Raw genomic sequence first — 19,412 nt, 5'->3', positions numbered from 1 at the left:
AGACTTCTGGGTGAAGTCCCCACTCTCCCGGGTGAAGGTCGTGTCTGCTGAGGAAGTCTGCTTCCCAGTTGTCCACTCCCGGAATGAACACTGCTGACAGTGCTATCACATGATTTTCCGCCCAGCGAAGAATCCTTGCAGCTTCTGCCATTGCCCTCCTGCTTCTCGTGCCGCCCTGTCTGTTTACGTGGGCGACTGACGTGATGTTGTCCGATTGGATCAACACCGCCTGACCCTGAAGCAGAGGTTTTGCTTGACTTAGGGCATTGTAAATGGCCCTTAGTTCCAGAATGTTTATATGAAGAGATGTTTCCATGCTTGACCACAAGCCCTGGAAATTCCTTCCCTGTGTGACTGCTCCCCAGCCTCTCAGGCTGGCATCCGTGGTTACCAGGATCCAATCCTGAATGCCAAATCTGCGGCCCTCTAGTAGATGAGCACTCTGCAGCCACCACAGGAGAGACACCCTTGTCCTTGGCGACAGGGTTATCCGCTGATGCATCTGCAGATGCGATCCGGACCATTTGTCCAGTAGATCCCACTGAAACGTTCTTGCATGGAATCTTCCGAATGGAATCGCTTCGTAAGAAGCCACCATTTTTCCCAGGACCCTCGTGCACTGATGCACTGAGACCTGGCCTGGTTTTAGGAGGTTCCTGACTAGCTCGGATAACTCCCTGGCCTTCTCCTCCGGGAGAAACACCTTCTTCTGGACTGTGTCCAGAATCATTCCTAGGAACAGTAGACGTGTCGTTGGAATCAGCTGCGATTTTGGAATATTTAGAATCCACCCGTGCTGACGTAACACTACCTGAGATAGTGCTACTCCGACTTCTAACTGTTCCCTGGATCTTGCCCTTATCAGGAGATCGTCCAAGTAAGGGATAATTAAAATGCCTTTTCTTCGTAGAAGAATCATCATTTCGGCCATTACCTTGGTAAAGACCCGAGGTGCCGTGGACAATCCAAACGGCAGCGTCTGAAACTGATAATGACAGTTTTGTACTACAAACCTGAGGTACCCTTGGTGAGAAGGGTATATTGGGACGTGGAGATAAGCATCTTTGATGTCCAGAGACACCATATAGTCCCCTTCTTCCAGGTTCGCTATCACTGCTCTGAGTGACTCCATCTTGAATTTGAACCTTTTTATGTGTGTGTTTAAGGATTTCAGATTTAAAATTGGTCTCACCGAGCCGTCCGGCTTCGGTACCACAAACAGCGTGGAATAATACCCCTTTCCTTGTTGCAGGAGGGGTACCTTGATTATCACCTGCTGGGAATACAGCTTGTGAATGGCTTCCAAAACTGCCTCCCTGTCGGAGGGAGACTTTGGTAAAGCAGACTTCAGGAACCGACGAGGGGGAAACGCCTCGAATTCCAGTTTGTACCCCTGCGATACTACCTGTAGAATCCAGGGATCCACTTGCGAGTGAGCCCACTGCGCGTTGAAATTCTTGAGACGGGCCCCCACCATATCTGAGTCTGCTTGTAAAGCCCCAGCGTCATGCTGAAGACTTGGCAGAAGCAGGGGAGAGCTTCTGCTCCTGGGAAGCGGCTGCATGGTGCAGTCTTTTTCCTCTTCCTCTGCCCCGGGGCAGAAAGGAGTGTCCTTTTGCTCGCTTGTACTTATGGGAACGAAAGGACTGAGTTTGAAAAGACGGTGTCTTTTTCTGCTGATGTGAAGTGACCTGGGGTAAAAAGGTGGATTTTCCAGCCGTTGCCGTGGCCACCAGGTCCGATAGACCAGCCCCAAATAACTCCTCCCCTTTATACGGCAATACTTCCATGTGCCGTTTGGAATCCGCATCCCCTGACCACTGTCGCGTCCATAACGCTCTTCTGGCAGAGATGGACATAGCACTTACTCTTGATGCCAGGGTGCAAATATCCCTCTGTGCATCACGCATATATAGTAATGCATCCTTTAAATGTTCTATAGTTAACAAAATATTGTCCCTATCCAGGGTATCAATATTCTCAGTCAGGGAATCCGACCATGCGACTCCAGCACTGCACATCCAGGCTGAGGCGATTGCTGGTCGCAGTATAACACCAGTATGTGTGTATATACTTTTTAGGATATTTTCCAGCCTTCTATCAGCTGGTTCTTTGAGGGTGGCCGTATCAGGAGACGGTAACGCTACTTGTTTAGATAAACGTGTGAGCGCCTTATCTACCCTAGGGGGTGTTTCCCAACGCGCCCTAACCTCTGGCGGGAAGGGATATAATGCTAATAATTTTTTAGAAATTAGCTGTTTTTTATCGGGGGAAACCCACGCTTTATCACACACCTCATTTATTTCCTCTGACTCAGGAAAAACTATTGGTAGTTTTTTCACACCCCACATAATACCCTTCTTTGTGGTACTTGTAGTGTCAGAAAGGTTCAATGCCTCTTTCATTGCCGTGATCATGTAACGTGTGGCCCTACTGGACATTACGTTTGTCTCGTCACCGTCGACACTAGACTCAGTATCTGTGTCGACCCACTGAGGTAACGGGCGTTTTAGCGCCCCTGACGGTGTCTGAGACGCCTGGACAGGCACTAATTGATTTGCCGGCTGTCTCATGTCGTCAACAGTTTTTTGCAAATTGCTGACATTATCACTTAATTGTTTAAATACAATCATCCAGTCAGGTGTCGACTCCCTAGGGGGTGACATCACCAACACAGGCAACTGCTCCGCCTCCACATCATTTTCCTCCTCATACATGTCGAGACACGCGTACCGACACACAGCACACACACCGGGAATGCTCTGATAGAGGACAGGACCCCACTTAGCCCTTTGGAGAGACAGAGGGAGAGTCTGCCAGCACACACCCAGCGCTATATATATATACAGGGATAACCTTATATAAGTGTTATTCCCTTATAGCTGCTGTTATTATCGTTATTTGCTGCCAAAAATGCCCCCCCTTCTCTTTTTTACCCTGATTCTGAAGCAGGACTGCAGGGGAGAGTCAGGGAGCCGTCCTTCCAGCGGAGCTGTGAGGGAAAATGGCGCTTGTGTGCTGAGGAGATAGGCTCCGCCCCTTCACGACGTCCTTATCTCCCGCTTTTTTGTGTAAAAATGGCAGGGGTTAAAATACATCCATATAGCCCAGGAGCTATATGTGATGTATTCTTTTTGCCACCTAAGGTATATACTGTTATATTGCGTCTCAGGGCGCTCCCCCCCAGCGCCCTGCACCCTCAGTGACCGGAGTGTGAAGTGTGCTGAGAGCAATGGCGCACAGCTGCGGTGCTGTGCGCTACCTTAGTCTGAAGACAGGATGTCTTCTGCCGCCGATTTCACCGGACCTCTTCGTCTCTTCTGGCTCTGTAAGGGGGACGGCGGCGCGGCTCCGGTGACCCATCCAGGCTGAACCTGTGATCGTCCCTCTGGAGCTAATGTCCAGTAGCCTAAGAAACCCGATCCACTCTGCACTCAGGTGAGTCCGTTTCTTCTCCCCTTAGTCCCACGATGCAGTGAGCCTGTTGCCAGCAGGACTCACTGAAAATAAAAAAACCTAAACTAAACTTTTATTCTAAGCAGCTCAGGAGAGCCACCTAGATTGCACCCTTCTCGGCCGGGCACAAAAATCTAACTGGGGCTTGGAGGAGGGTCATGGGGGGAGGAGCCAGTGCACACCACCTGATCCTTAAGCTTTTATTTTGTGCCCTGTCTCCTGCGGAGCCGCTGTTCCCCATGGTCCTTACGGAGTCCCAGCATCCACTAGGACGTCAGAGAAAGTGTGCACTGTACGTTATATGTACTCCTGAGTCCTGCTCTCAGACTCTAACTGCTCCCCACTGTCAGTGTCTCCCCCACAAGTCAGATATACATTATACAGTCACACTATCTATCTATCACTTCAGCAAGTAGTAGTACTCCTCCTAATGCTCCCCAAAATTACTACTGTGTCTCTCTCTACTCTAGTCTCACTCTCTTCTCTATAAACGGAGAGGACGCCAGCCACGTCCTCTCCCTATGAATCTCAATGCACGTGTGAAAATGGCGGCGACGCGCGGCTCCTTATATAGAATCCGAGTCTCGCGATAGAATCCGAGCCTCGCGAGAATCCGACAGCGGGATGATGACGTTCGGGAGCGCTCGGGTTAACCGAGCAAGGCGGGAAGATCCGAGTCGCTCGGCCCCGTGTAAAAAAAAAATAAGATTTTACTTACCGATAAATCTATTTCTCGGAGTCCGTAGTGGATGCTGGGGTTCCTGAAAGGACCATGGGGAATAGCGGCTCCGCAGGAGACAGGGCACAAAAAGTAAAGCTTTTTCAGATCAGGTGGTGTGCACTGGCTCCTCCCCCTATGACCCTCCTCCAGACTCCAGTTAGGTACTGTGCCCGGACGAGCGTACACAATAAGGGAGGATTTTGAATCCCGGGTAAGACTCATACCAGCCACACCAATCACACCGTACAACTTGTGATCTAAACCCAGTTAACAGTATGATAACAGCGGAGCCTCTGAAAGATGGCTTCCTTCAACAATAACCCGAATTAGTTAACAATAACTATGTACAATTTATGCAGATAATCCGCACTTGGGATGGGCGCCCAGCATCCACTACGGACTCCGAGAAATAGATTTATCGGTAAGTAAAATCTTATTTTCTCTATCGTCCTAGTGGATGCTGGGGTTCCTGAAAGGACCATGGGGATTATACCAAAGCTCCCAAACGGGCGGGAGAGTGCGGATGACTCTGCAGCACCGAATGAGAGAACTCCAGGTCCTCCTTAGCCAGAGTATCAAATTTGTAAAATTTTACAAACGTGTTCTCCCCTGACCACGTAGCTGCTCGGCAAAGTTGTAATGCCGAGACCCCTCGGGCAGCCGCCCAAGATGAGCCCACCTTCCTTGTGGAGTGGGCCTTTACAGATTTAGGCTGTGGCAGGCCTGCCACAGAATGTGCAAGTTGGATTGTGCTACAGATCCAACGAGCAATCGTCTGATTAGACGCAGGAGCACCCATCTTGTTGGGTGCATACAATATAAACAACGAGTCAGATTTTCTGACTCCAGCTGTCCTTGCAATATATATTTTTAATGCTCTGACAACGTCCAGTAACTTGGAGTCCTCCAAGTCACTTGTAGCCGCAGGCACTACAATAGGCTGGTTCAGATGAAATGCTGACACCACCTTAGGGAGAAAATGCGGACGAGTCCGCAGTTCTGCCCTGTCCGAATGGAAAATCAGATATGGGCTTTTGTAAGATAAAGCTGCCAATTCTGATACTCTCCTGGCAGAAGCCAGGGCTAGAAGCATGGTCACTTTCCAAGTGAGATATTTCAAATCCACCTTATTTAGTGGTTCAAACCAATGAGATTTTAGAAAGTCCAAAACCACATTGAGATCCCACGGTGCCACTGGAGGCACCACAGGAGGCTGTATATGCAGCACTCCCTTAACAAAGGTCTGGACTTCAGGGACTGAAGCCAATTCTTTTTGAAAGAAAATCGACAGGGCCGAAATTTGAACCTTAATAGATCCCAATTTGAGACCCATAGACAATCCTGATTGCAGGAAATGTAGGAATCGACCCAGTTGAAATTCCTCCGTCGGAGCACTCCGATCTTCGCACCACGCAACATATTTTCGCCAAATTCGGTGATAATGTTGCACGGTTACTTCCTTCCTTGCTTTAATCAAAGTAGGAATGACTTCTTCCGGCATGCCTTTTTCCTTTAGGATCCGGCGTTCAACCGCCATGCCGTCAAACGCAGCCGCGGTAAGTCTTGAAACAGACAGGGACCCTGCTGAAGCAAGTCCCTCCTTAGAGGTAGAGGCCACGGATCTTCCGTGATCATCTCTTGAAGTTCCGGGTACCAAGTCCTTCTTGGCCAATCCGGAACCACTAGTATCGTTCTTACGCCTCTTTGCCGTATAATTCTCAATACTTTTGGTATGAGAGGCAGAGGAGGAAACACATACACCGACTGGTACACCCAAGGCGTTACCAGCGCGTCCACAGCTATTGCCTGCGGATCTCTTGACCTGGCGCAATACCTGTCCAGTTTTTTGTTGAGGCGAGACGCCATCATGTCCACCATTGGTCTTTCCCAACGGGTTACCAGCATGTGGAAGACTTCTGGATGAAGTCCCCACTCTCCCGGGTGAAGATCGTGTCTGCTGAGGAAGTCTGCTTCCCAGTTGTCCACTCCCGGGATGAACACTGCTGACAGTGCTATCACATGATTCTCTGCCCAGCGAAGAATCCTTGCAGCTTCTGCCATTGCACTCCTGCTTCTTGTGCCGCCCTGTCTGTTCACATGGGCGACTGCCGTGATGTTGTCCGACTGGATCAATACCGGTTTTCCCTGAAGCAGAGGTTCTGCCTGGCTTAGAGCATTGTATATTGCTCTTAGTTCCAGAATGTTTATGTGAAGAGACGTTTCCAGGCTCGTCCATACTCCCTGGAAGTTTCTTCCTTGTGTGACTGCTCCCCAGCCTCTCAGGCTGGCGTCCGTGGTCACCAGGATCCAATCCTGTATGCCGAATCTGCGGCCCTCCAATAGATGAGGACTCTGTAACCACCACAGAAGAGACACCCTTGTCCTTGGAGACAGGGTTATCCGTAGGTGCATCTGAAGATGCGACCCTGACCATTTGTCCAACAGATCCCTTTGGAAAATTCTTGCGTGGAATCTGCCGAATGGAATTGCTTCGTAAGAAGCCACCATTTTTCCCAGGACTCTTGTGCATTGATGTACAGACACCTTTCCTGGTTTTAGGAGGTTCCTGACAAGGTCGGATAACTCCTTGGCTTTTTCCTCCGGGAGAAAAACCTTTTTCTGAACCGTGTCCAGAATCATCCCTAGGAACAGCAGACGAGTTGTCGGCATTAACTGGGATTTTGGAATATTCAGAATCCACCCGTGCTGTTTTAGCACTTCTTGAGACAGTGCTAATCCCATCTCTAGCTGTTCTCTGGACCTCGCCCTTATTAGGAGATCGTCCAAGTATGGGATAATTAATATGCCTTTTCTTCGAAGAAGAATCATCATCTCGGCCATTACCTTTGTAAAGATCCGAGGTGCCGTGGACAATCCGAACGGCAGCGTCTGAAACTGATAGTGACAGTTTTGTACAACGAACCTGAGGTACCCCTGGTGTGAGGGGTAAATTGGAACGTGGAGATACGCATCCTTGATGTCCAAGGATACCATAAAGTCCCCCTCTTCCAGGTTCGCTATCACTGCTCTGAGTGACTCCATCTTGAACTTGAACTTCTTTATGTACAGGTTCAAGGACTTCAGATTTAGAATAGGCCTTACCGAGCCATCCGGCTTCGGTACCACAAAAAGAGTGGAATAATACCCCTTCCCTTGTTGTAGAAGAGGTACCTTGACTATCACCTGCTGAGAGTACAGCTTGTGAATGGCTTCCAAAACCGTCTCCCTTTCGGAGGGGGACGTTGGTAAAGCAGACTTCAGGAAACGGCGAGGTGGATCTGTCTCTAATTCCAACCTGTACCCTTGAGATATTATCTGCAGGATCCAGGGATCTACCTGCGAGTGAGCCCACTGCGCGCTGTAATTTTTGAGACGACCGCCCACCGTCCCCGAGTCCGCTTGAGAAGCCCCAGCGTCATGCTGAGGCTTTTGTAGAAGCCGGGGAGGGCTTCTGTTCCTGGGAAGGAGCTGCGTGTTGCTGTCTCTTCCCTCGACCTCTGCCTCGTGGCAGATATGAATAGCCCTTTGCTCTCTTATTTTTAAAGGAACGAAAGGGCTGCGGTTGAAAAGTCGGTGCCTTTTTCTGTTGGGGAGTGACTTGAGGTAGAAAGGTGGATTTCCCGGCTGTAGCCGTGGCCACCAAATCTGATAGACCGACTCCAAATAACTCCTCCCCTTTATACGGCAAAACTTCCATATGCCGTTTTGAATCCGCATCGCCTGTCCACTGTCGCGTCCATAAAGCTCTTCTGGCCGAAATGGACATAACACTTACCCGTGATGCCAGTGTGCAGATATCCCTCTGTGCATCACGCATATAAAGAAATGCATCCTTTATTTGTTCTAACCACAGTAAAATATTGTCCCTGTCCAGGGTATCAATATTTTCAATCAGGGACTCTGACCAAACTACCCCAGCACTGCCCATCCAGGCAGTCGCTACAGCTGGTCGTAGTATAACACCTGCATGTGTGTATATACTTTTTTGGATATTTTCCATCCTCCTATCTGATGGATCTTTAAGTGCGGCCGTCTCAGGAGAGGGTAACGCCACTTGTTTAGATAAGCGTGTTAGCGCCTTGTCCACCCTAGGAGGTGTTTCCCAGCGCTCCCTAACCTCTGGCGGGAAAGGGTATAATGCCAATAATTTCTTTGAAATTATCAGCTTTTTATCAGGGGCAACCCACGCTTCATTACACACGTCATTTAATTCTTCTGATTCAGGAAAAACTATAGGTAGTTTTTTCACACCCCACATAATACCCTGTTTAGTGGTACCTGTAGTATCAGCTAAATGTAACGCCTCCTTCATTGCCAAAATCATATAACGTGTGGCCCTACTGGAAAATACGGTTGAATCGTCACCGTCACCACTGGAGTCAGTGCCTGCGTCTGGGTCTGTGTCGACCGACTGAGGCAAAGGGCGTTTCACAGCCCCTGACGGTGTTTGAGTCGCCTGGACAGGCACTAATTGATTGTCCGGCCGCCTCATGTCGTCAAACGACTGCTTTAGCGTGTTGACACTATCCCGTAGTTCCATAAATAAAGGCATCCATTCTGGTGTCGACTCCCTAGGGGGTGACATCCTCATATTTGGCAATTGCTCCGCCTCCACACCAATATCGTCCTCATACATGTCGACACACACGTACCGACACACAGCAGACACACAGGGAATGCTCCTAACGAAGACAGGACCCACTAGCCCTTTGGGGAGACAGAGGGAGAGTTTGCCAGCACACACCAAAAGCGCTATATATATATCAGGGATAGCCTTATAATAAGTGCTCCCTTATAGCTGCTTTGTTATATCAAAATATCGCCATAAATTTGCCCCCCCCTCTCTGTTTTACCCTGTTTCTGTAGTGCAGTGCAGGGGAGAGACTTGGGAGCCGTCCTGACCAGCGGAGCTGTGAGAGGAAATGGCGCCGTGTGCTGAGGAGATAGGCCCCGCCCCTTTTCTGGCGGGCTCGTCTCCCGCTATTTAGAAAAATCAGGCAGGGGTTAAATATCTCCATATAGCCTCTAGGGGCTATATGTGAGGTATTTTTAGCCTTTATAGGTATTCATTTGCCTCCCAGGGCGCCCCCCTCCCAGCGCCCTGCACCCTCAGTGACTGCCGTGTGAAGTGTGCTGAGAGGAAAATGGCGCACAGCTGCAGTGCTGTGCGCTACCTTTAGAAGACTGCAGGAGTCTTCAGCCGCCGATTCTGGACCTCTTCTGACTTCAGCATCTGCAAGGGGGCCGGCGGCGCGGCTCCGGTGACCATCCAGGCTGTACCTGTGATCGTCCCTCTGGAGCTTGATGTCCAGTAGCCAAGAAGCCAATCCATCCTGCACGCAGGTGAGTTGACTCCTTCTCCCCTCAGTCCCTCGCTGCAGTGATCCTGTTGCCAGCAGGAATCACTGTAAAATAAAAAACCTAGCTAAACTTTTTCTAAGCAGCTCTTTAGGAGAGCCACCTAGATTGCACCCTTCTCGGCCGGGCACAAAAATCTAACTGGAGTCTGGAGGAGGGTCATAGGGGGAGGAGCCAGTGCACACCACCTGATCTGAAAAAGCTTTACTTTTTGTGCCCTGTCTCCTGCGGAGCCGCTATTCCCCATGGTCCTTTCAGGAACCCCAGCATCCACTAGGACGATAGAGAAATTAAGTTTGGGCGGGTTCGGATTCCGAGGAACCGAACCCGCTCATCTCTACTCTATTCCTTACAGTCCTATAGACCAGAGGTTCTCAAACTCTGTCCTCGGGGGCACACACAGTGCATGTTTTGCAGGTAACCCAGCAGGTGCACAGGTGTATTAATTACTCACTGACACATTTTAAAAGGTCCACAGGTGGAGCTAATTATTTCACTTGCGATTCTGTGAGGAGACCTGCAAAACATGCACTGTGTGGGCCCCCGAGGACCGAGTTTGAGAACCTCTGCTATAGACAGTAATGTATTGCTTTAAATTTCAAAGCATGAAATAGTTTATTATGGCAGGATACTGTATGTCCCATAACAGGCCAGCTGCGCTCATTGCAATCTTCCATACTGCACCATTTTTTGTTTTACGGAAAATAGTGAGATGAGTGGCATAGGCCCTACATGTGGTTAACGTCTACAAATATCCCACCAGCACGGATATGACTCATTGCAAGTGCAGTCTAGCCAGAGACCTATGGAATCATTACACCTGTTGAGGTTTGCCATAATGTCCCTTTAATCCAGGAAACAGAGGATTTACACAGGTTCAGTGGCTGATTAAAACCAGGTGAAATGCAGGCATGAATTTAGCCATCCCAGAACCTAAATCATAGGTGTCCTGGATTAAAGGTATTTTATGACAAGCCTACACTATTTGTCTAGTACAGGTGGTACCATGGGGGTAATTCAGAGTTGATTGCAGCAGCAAATTTGTTAAAAGTTGGGCAAAACCATGTGCACTGCAGGCGGGGAAGATATAACATGTGCAGATAGAGTTAGATTTGGGTGGGTTATTTTGTTTCTGTGCAAGGTAAATACTGGCTGCTTTATTTTTACACTGCAATTTAGATTTAAATTTGAAAACACCGCACCCAAATCTAACTCTCTCTGCACACGTTGTATGATATCTGCCCCACCTGTAGTGCACATGGGTTTGCCCAACTGCTAACAAATATGCTGCTGCGATCAACTCTGAATTAGGCCCCATGTTGGCAGGCCAAGCTTTTCTGTCTCTCACTATAATATACTTAGGAAATGATTCATGCTTGTAAGTAAAGCAAAAAAGCAAGCAACTGGGCAAAACCATGTTGCACTGGAGTTTAGGCAGATGTAACATGTGCAGAGAGAGTTAGATTTGGGTGGGGTGTGTGTTCAAACTGAAATCTAAATTAAATTATCATGTAAAAATAAAGCTGCCTAACATTTGTGGGCTATATGCAAATGCAGACAGTATTTACCCTTCACAGAAACAATATTAATGTATTTGCTCCCCTTACATTGCAACATGGTTTGTTCCAGACACAAGGGGCCTAATTCAGATCTGATCGCAGCAGCAAATTTGTTAGCTAATGGGCAAAACCATGTACGCTGCAGGGGAGGCAGATATAACATGTAAAAATAGAGATAGATTTGGGTGGAGTGTGTTCAAACTGAAATCTAAATTGCATTGTAAAATTAAAGCAGCCAGTATTTAACCTGCACAGAAACAAAATAACCCACCCAAATCTAACTCTCTCTGCACATGTTATATCTGCCCCACCTGCAGTGCACATGGGTGGCCATTCCGAGTTGTTCGCTCGCTGGCTACTTTTAGCAGCATTGCAAACACTAGGGGGTATATGCAATTCCGGGCGAATTGCGGCACTTTTTCGCCCGTTTTTAAGTTCGACACAATTCAACCGTCGAATTCTGGCAGGTGGGTGCCGGAATTCGACATATTCAATAAAAAACGAATTCGACAGTCCCGCTGTCGAAAAACGGCCAATTTGACGGAGTTTGATTAGATTTTTTAAAAATGTTTAAAAAACTGTAAAAAACCCGAAAATTTTTTGCTTGGGGTCCCCCCTCCTAAGCATAACCAGCCTCGGGCTCTTTGAGCCGGTCCTGGTTGCCAAAATACGGGGAACAAAATTACAGGGGATCCCCCGTATTTTAACAACCAGCACTGGGCTCTGCGCCTGGTCCTGGTGCAAAAAATACGGGGGACAAAAAGAGTAGGGGTCCCCAGTATTTTTTGTACCAGCACCGGGCTCCACTAGCTGGACAGATAATGCCACAGCCGGGGGACACTTTTATACAGCGCCCTGCGGCCGTGGCATTAAATACCCAACTAGTCACCCCTGGCCGGGGTACCCTGGAGGAGTGGGGACCCCTTCAATCAAGGGGTCCCCCCCCAGCCACCCAAGGGCCAGGGGTGAAGCCCGAAGCTGTCCCCCCCATCCAAGGGCTGCGGATGGGGGGCTGATGTGTAAAAATGAAAGAATATTGTTTTTTGCAGGAGAACTACAAGTCCCAGCAAGCCTCCACCGCAAGCTGGTACTTGGAGAACCACAAGTACCAGCATGCGGGGGGGAAACGGGTCCTCTGGTACCTGTAGTTCTTCTGCAAAAAAAAATATCCAAATAAAAACAGGACACGCACACCGTGAAAATACAACTTTATTTCATACATGCCGACACATACATACTTACCTATGTTGACACGCCGACTCTGGCCACGTCTCCAATGTCGACGAATCCGGGGTACCTGAAAATAAAATTATACTCACCTGATCCAGTGTCCGGTTCTTTTATTGTAATCCACGTACTTGGCAAAACAAAAAAACGCATTTACCCGAACCAGACGGACTGAAAGGGGTCCCATGTTTACACATGGGACCCCTTTCCCCGAATGCAGAGACCCCCCGTGACTCCTGTCACGGAAGGTCCCTTCAGCCAATCAGGAAGCGCCACGTCGTGGCACTCTCCTGATTGGCTGTATGCGCGTCGGAGCTGTCAGACGCGCATTGCACAGCCCCCTCCATTATCTTCAATGGTGGGAACTTTGCGGTCACCGGTGAGGTCACCCGCGGTCAGCGGCTGACCGCGGGTAACCCCACCGCTGACCGCAAAGTTCCCACCATTGAAACTAATGGAGGGAGCTGTGCGATGCGCTGTCTGCCAGCTCAGACGCACAAAGCCAATCAGGAGAGTGCCATGACGTGGCGCTTCCTGATTGGCTGAAGGGACCTTCTGTGACAGGAGTCACGGGGGGTCTCTTCATTCGGGGAAAGGGGTCCTATGTGTAAACATGGGACCCCTTTCAGTCCGTCTGGTTCGGGTAAATGCGTTTTTTTGTTTTGCCAAGTACGTGGATTACAATAAAAGAACTGGACACTGGATCAGGTGAGTATAATTTTATTTCCAGGTACCCCGGATGTCGACATTGGAGACGTGGCTAGAGTCGGCGTGTCAACATAGGTAAGTATGTGTGTCGGCATGTATGTAATAAAGTTATACTTTCACGGTGTCTGTGTCCTGTTTTTATTTGGGTATTTTTTTTGCAGTAGAACTACAGGTACCAGCGGGCCCGTTTCCCCCCTGCATGCTGGTACTTGTGGTTCTCCAAGTACGGGCTTGCAGGGGAGGCTTGCTGGGACTTGTAGTTCTTCTGCAAAAAACAATATTCTTACATTTTCAACAAGGCTATCAGCCCCCCATCCGCAGCCCTTGGATGGGGGGGACAGCCTCGGGCTTCACCCCTGGCCCTTGGGTGGCTGGGGGGGGACCTCTTGATTGAAGGGGTCCCCACTCCTCCAGGGTACCCCGGCCAGGGGTGACTAGTTGGGTATTTAATGCCACGGCCGCAGGGAGCGGTATAAAAGTGCCCCCCGGCTGCGGCATTATCTGTCCAGCTAGTGGAGCCTGGTGCTGGTACAAAAAATACAGGGGACCCCTACTCTTTTTGTCCCCCGTATTTTTTGCACCAGGACCAGGCGCAGAGCCCGGTGCTGGTTGTTAAAATACGGGGATCCCCTGTCATTTCCCCCCCCCGTATTTTGGCAACCAGGACCGGCTCAAAGAGCCCGAGGCTGGTTATGCTTAGGAGCGGGGACCCCACACATTTTTTTTGCTGCTTTTTACCCCATTCCATTTAAAAAAAATATATATTTTTTTAAAAATACATAAATAATACTTGTGCCTCCTAAATAGACAAACCAAGTACCTAATCCCTTCTAATATAAATAGATATGCTATTACCAATAAAAAAAACACAAAAAAACATGTTTTTACATTTTTTTATTAGATTCCGCCAGCAAAGTGTGGTGGATTGAAAATTACGAATTTACTGTCTAAAAGCACTGTTGTCGAATTTCCAATCTTCAATTGAATATACTTTTGTCGAAATGCTGCATTTGTACCATTGCAGAAATGTCGAATTTGACAAATGTCGAATTTCAAACAGTCGAATTTGGAATGGCCGTTTTTTTGACGAAAAGTACTGAATTGCATTGTCGATTTTTTTTTTTTTTTGGGTGAAAAATAAAATGTCCAGTTTTTCGACATTTTCGGGAATTCGACCGCAATTGCATATACCCCTAGGCCTCCACCCTCTGGGAGTGTATCTTAGCATAGCAGAATTGCTAACGAACGATTAGCAATTCTGCTATTAAGTATTTCCTTGCAGTTTCTGAGTAGCTCCAGACCTACTCCTAGATTGCGATCACCTCAGTCCGTTTAGTTCCTCGTTTGACGTCACAAACACGCCCTGCGTTTTGCCAGCCACTCCCCCGTTTCTCCAGCCACTCCTGCGTTTTTACCTGGCACGCCTGCGTTTTTTAGCACACTCCCTGAAAATGCTCAGTTACCACCCAGAAACACCCACTTCCTGTCAATCATTCTCCGATCAACAGAGCGACTGAAAAGCTTTGTTCGCCTGTGAGTAAAATAGCATAGTTTTGTGTAAACTTGGTTAGCGCGTGCGCCCTGCTGTGCATACGCATGCGCAGAACTGCCGGATTTTAGCCTATTAGCAATTCTGCTAAAAATAGCAGCGAGCGAACAACTCGGAATGACCACCATGGTTTTGCCCATGAGCTATCAAATTTGCTGGAATCCTGAGAGGCGAGTATGAAAATATGGGTGCAATGTGTGCGATGTGCACAACACACATTGCACCCATGATAGAAACGCCTATGGCCAAGCTTCTTTCAGTTAGCCGCAGCAGTGCAATTAGCAGCATTTAAAATATATCTAATGAGGGCTAAGGTATCTCTGTCACAGTTAGGAATGGGACATGGAAGAATGGAGTAGGAAAGGAAGGATGGAGGTGTGATGCCCGTAAGAGAAGAAATTAAGCGATGTACCATAGCCCAAAAACACTTTATTTTAGGGCAGCACCAACATATATGCGTCAGGTTGCCCTACTCCCCACATCCCCTCCAGCATCTATCTGATGGTTGAGTATATGTAGCTCAAAGGCGAGAAGATACTAGGTACCACTGGTATAGGTGCTTAAAAGCATTTTCTCTAATTCTTTGGGGAGTTGATTATGGGCAGTCAGCAGGCTATAGAGAGTGGCAATTAGCCCTTTAGAAACAGAGAGGCAGAGACAAAATGTTTCTAGTGGAGTATAGATTGGACATGGATGATGTTCAAAATTGAGGTATAGAGGTGGCAGAAGTGAAGATATTGATGAAAGCATCTGATGGTAAGGCTAAATTTATTCTGAAGAGTGGAGAGTTCAGGGAAAGTTTGCAGAGGAGCGATATCACAAAGAAATTTTATATTGTGACTGAGCAGTCTAATAGCAAAAAGGCTTTGGGTCAAAGCCGGGTAAGAACTCTTTATTGTTCCATAGGGCAGTCATGGGGAGGTGATTTTTGGACCAGCGAGAAGACTCTACTGCTGCTTTTTTGATTTTACATGCCCTGACTTAAGCCCTCTATGCCCTTGGCCATCGGTCTTAGTAAATGATCTTGATGGGCTTGTATCGTCATTACTGGTGGCAGCACCTGCAGCACTAGTATGTGCTCCCTGCTCTCAATTATTCCTCCTCCATATCTATCAACAAACAGGAACGAAGTAAGCTACAGCACACACCACAATTTCTACAAAAAATGTAACACCTACAGTGTCACAATACATGAGTCAGAAATAATAATACAACACTGCAATTTACTTTCACCTCCACTGTCACTCAATATGTGTATGAGTCAGAAATAATAATATAATAACACTGCAGTTTACTTTCACCTACAGTGTCACACAATACGTGTTTGAGTCAGAATATATATTACACTACAGTTCACTTCCACTTACAGTGTCACAATACTTGTATGATACACTGCGGTCTGACCAGCAGTGTCAAATAAAAATAATAGTATAGTACACTGGGGTATAGCACAAACATAAATATGCATGTATATATATTTTTTCAATTATATTTTTTCCTTTAACTCTTTTTTTACACTGAGTTCACACCCCTACATTTACAGAGCACCCCTGGATGGACAGTTCCTTGTCAGACACAGCACTCCTTTATGTGCAACAAAGCACACCTGGGGACGAACCATCTACAGTGTCACAAAATAAATAAATATATGTATATATATATATATATATATATATATATATTCTTTTTTTAATTATATTTTTTGCTTACATTTTTTTTACACTGGGGTCACATCCATAGTTTTACAGAGCACCCCTGGATGGACAAAGCATGGAGAGAGCACCCCTGGAAGACAATGCAGCCCCAGTGCCTTGATGGACAACACTGCAGCACTCCTGGATGGACAACACTGCAGCACCCCCGGATGGACAACACTGCAGCACACCTGGATGTACACAGCATGGACAGAGCACCCCTGGACAAAACAGCCCCAGCCCTTTGATGTGCAACACAGCACCCCTGGACAGATACAGCATGGACACGTCCTCTCACTACATGCTCCACAGCCAGAGTGAAATGCCGCAGATCACCGGGGACCTTATATAGAATCCAAAACCTGCGAGAATCTGACAGTGGCAGGATGACGTTTTGCCACGTTTTGGGATCTGAATCAGGTGGGAAAACCCAAGTTGGACTCTGAACCCGGCTCGGATCATGAGAACCGGTCCCACTCTTCTCTATTTTTAATATGTTGACAGTTTCAGCCAATTGATTGCTAACTAATACTCCTTTTAGACTAACAGAGCTGGGTCACACCCGGGAATTTGTACACTGGTGCTTCCCAGGTGCGACATGGCTTGAGACCCCTTTCAGACTTGTGGCCCGACCCAGCATATTGCCGGGTTGGTGACATCACCGCCGATGCTACAGGAGGCGGTGCTTGGATATGATCATCATATGCAGGGAATGGGTGCAGGGTCGCCTTGCCCAGGCTTACCCGATCACACTGCATGCATCCCGGGCCGATTCCAGTTTGAACCCAGGTCACAAACTGGGATGAAATGCCGGGACGCGCGACCCAGGACCCTTTCAGACTAAGCAAAATCCCAAGTTGATACGCGGTCACGTGCAATAACCCGGGAAATATTTGCTAGTCTGAAAGGGGTATTAATAACTGGACATTTAATCTTGGCATATACTGTATTCTGTATATATAGTGGTGACTGGAGCTAAACCTTTAAAGTTCAAATAAGAAGGATAGTCAAAAGTTTAAAGAAGTCAATATAGTCCAGTCGCTGGCTCGGTTACACTCCCCGCATAGGGGTGTCCGCTTATCTCCACAAAACCGTTGTTCAAAAGGTCTTTATGTAGATCTGAAAGAAAGCGAGAATAGGGTGAATAGTGTGGTATATTGAATATTCTTAGTTGTGTACCATCGCCATAAATAAAGCACCCTTCAATAGAAAGAAGTACCGTATCAGGTGGTTCGACACTTAATATTCGCGGTTACAGAACCTCAATGGTCTCCCAGCATACATCAGTATGTGATCTGTTATTCAAAGATGGTCTACCCACTCTTCCATGGATATGAATGTCAGTGAGAGGAATAGAATAAAAGCACAATATTGTGATACTATTTAACACACTTTATATACATTAAAAGAAAGAGGGTGGTGCCCGTACATTTAAAAATGAATACTATTTGCTTATCTGAATGCCCTCAAATGCCCCTCCAACAGGTGGTGATGGTTCAGTCTTTCTGCGCTCAACACATTTCATCCTTGTCACATTAAGTTGGACTTCATCAGGAGTGATAACCCACCCAGCTAGCCCCTACATATATACCAAATACAATAAAACAATGAAGGCATGCATACAGCCTGAGTTTACCCGCGTTGCGACCGCCTGGCCCGCCCCTTATGACATCTGACAGTGAAGTCTACTATATTTCTAAATTGCCACACAAATATGGTGACGCTACCTCTCATTTCCGCCACATTAAAGATGGTGACACTAGCTCTATATTCCGCTGCCATTTTCATGTAGCCACCCTGGCCACACACAGAACGTCATTATATAACTGACACATACTGTATACCGATTGGTTACAATTAGTATTACACTCCAATCTTCATAAACATAACCCAGCAGCGTTTATGACCACATCCTTATATGAATGTATAATTTATAAATACCATTTTAAAAACTTACTATACACTTCAAAAAATAGGGAAGGGGGGAAAATTCATATTAAAACGACTGATAATGATTTATAAATAGTAATAGAATAAAGACAGCAATCAAAATAATAATAGAATAATAGAAACAGAAGACATAGAATTGTATACGAAGATTGGAGTGTAAATTCTAACTGTAACCAATCAGTATATGTGTCAGTTGTGCAACATCGTTCTATACTGTATATATAAATGTATCCACATACACCTTTCCTTTATCCTGCCATCTATGGCACGGCTTGGCATGCCATAGACTCAGAGATTTAGCCATGCTTTGTTATTTTTCTTAATTTGCTTCTTTAAAATGCTACTGCATAAGTACAGTATTCTATTATAGCAAGCAAAAATGTAAAAAATTTGCAGAGAAAAGCTAAGCCGTGCTATGCATGGCATGGCAAACTGATATATATATATATATATATATATATATATATATACATATAAAAAGAACAGCACTCCGAGACAACTTCAAGCAGAAGATGTGTTTATTAAACCAGATCAACGTTTCGGGGCTTTCCGCCTCGTCATCAGGATCACACAGATAGTGAACACTACCTGTGTGATCCTGACGACCGGGCGATAAGCCCCGAAACATTGATTTAGTTTATTACACACATCTGCTGCTTGAACTTGTCTCGGAGTGCTGTTCTTTTTTTATTTATATTTACACGTGATAAGGACACCTGAGCAAGATGCCAGCAGAATTTATATATAAATATATATATAGCAGTAGTAAGGGCGGCACTCAGTCCAGACTTCACAACTTGATGAAAGTTTACTTTAATGGGCCAAAACTTTCATCAAGTTGTGAAGTCTGGACTGAGTGCCGCCCTTACTACTGCTGTTTAAACCTGGGACTTTTTGTCACTGGCTGGGATGGCACCGCAGCTGTTGTTTTCACTGGGAGTGGAGTGCCGGATTGATTCTGTTTGTTTTAAATATATATATATATATATATATATATATATATATATATATATATATATATATACTGTATACACACACACATATAGCACGTCACTGAGCCGGAACTCTCATGCTACCAACATCACCTGCGTCTTGGTGCTTTCAAACCCATCTCCCGCACTTGCCATGGTAAGTAAACTTACGCAGATCCACGAAGGCACTCTAGACAGCTTATCAATTGAAGTACATTA

General features: G+C 46.8%; 1 long non-coding RNA gene across 1 annotated transcript in view; it reads right to left on the bottom strand.

Annotated features, from left to right (window-relative positions):
• Positions 1 to 15,781: 15,781 nt before the first annotated feature.
• The window catches only part of LOC134949145 (uncharacterized), a 40,110-nt gene continuing 36,479 nt past the window's right edge, over positions 15,782 to 19,412 (bottom strand). Inside the window, exon 3 of the long non-coding RNA XR_010183113.1 lies at positions 15,782 to 17,391. This is a non-coding gene — a long non-coding RNA (uncharacterized LOC134949145). The remainder of the gene's footprint in view (positions 17,392 to 19,412) is intronic.

Source organism: Pseudophryne corroboree, chromosome 8, assembly GCF_028390025.1.
Source record: "Pseudophryne corroboree isolate aPseCor3 chromosome 8, aPseCor3.hap2, whole genome shotgun sequence".
NCBI lineage: Eukaryota > Metazoa > Chordata > Amphibia > Anura > Myobatrachidae > Pseudophryne > Pseudophryne corroboree.
The sequence above is the reverse complement of the archived record's forward strand: the minus strand, read 5'-3'. Positions and strand labels throughout refer to the sequence as shown.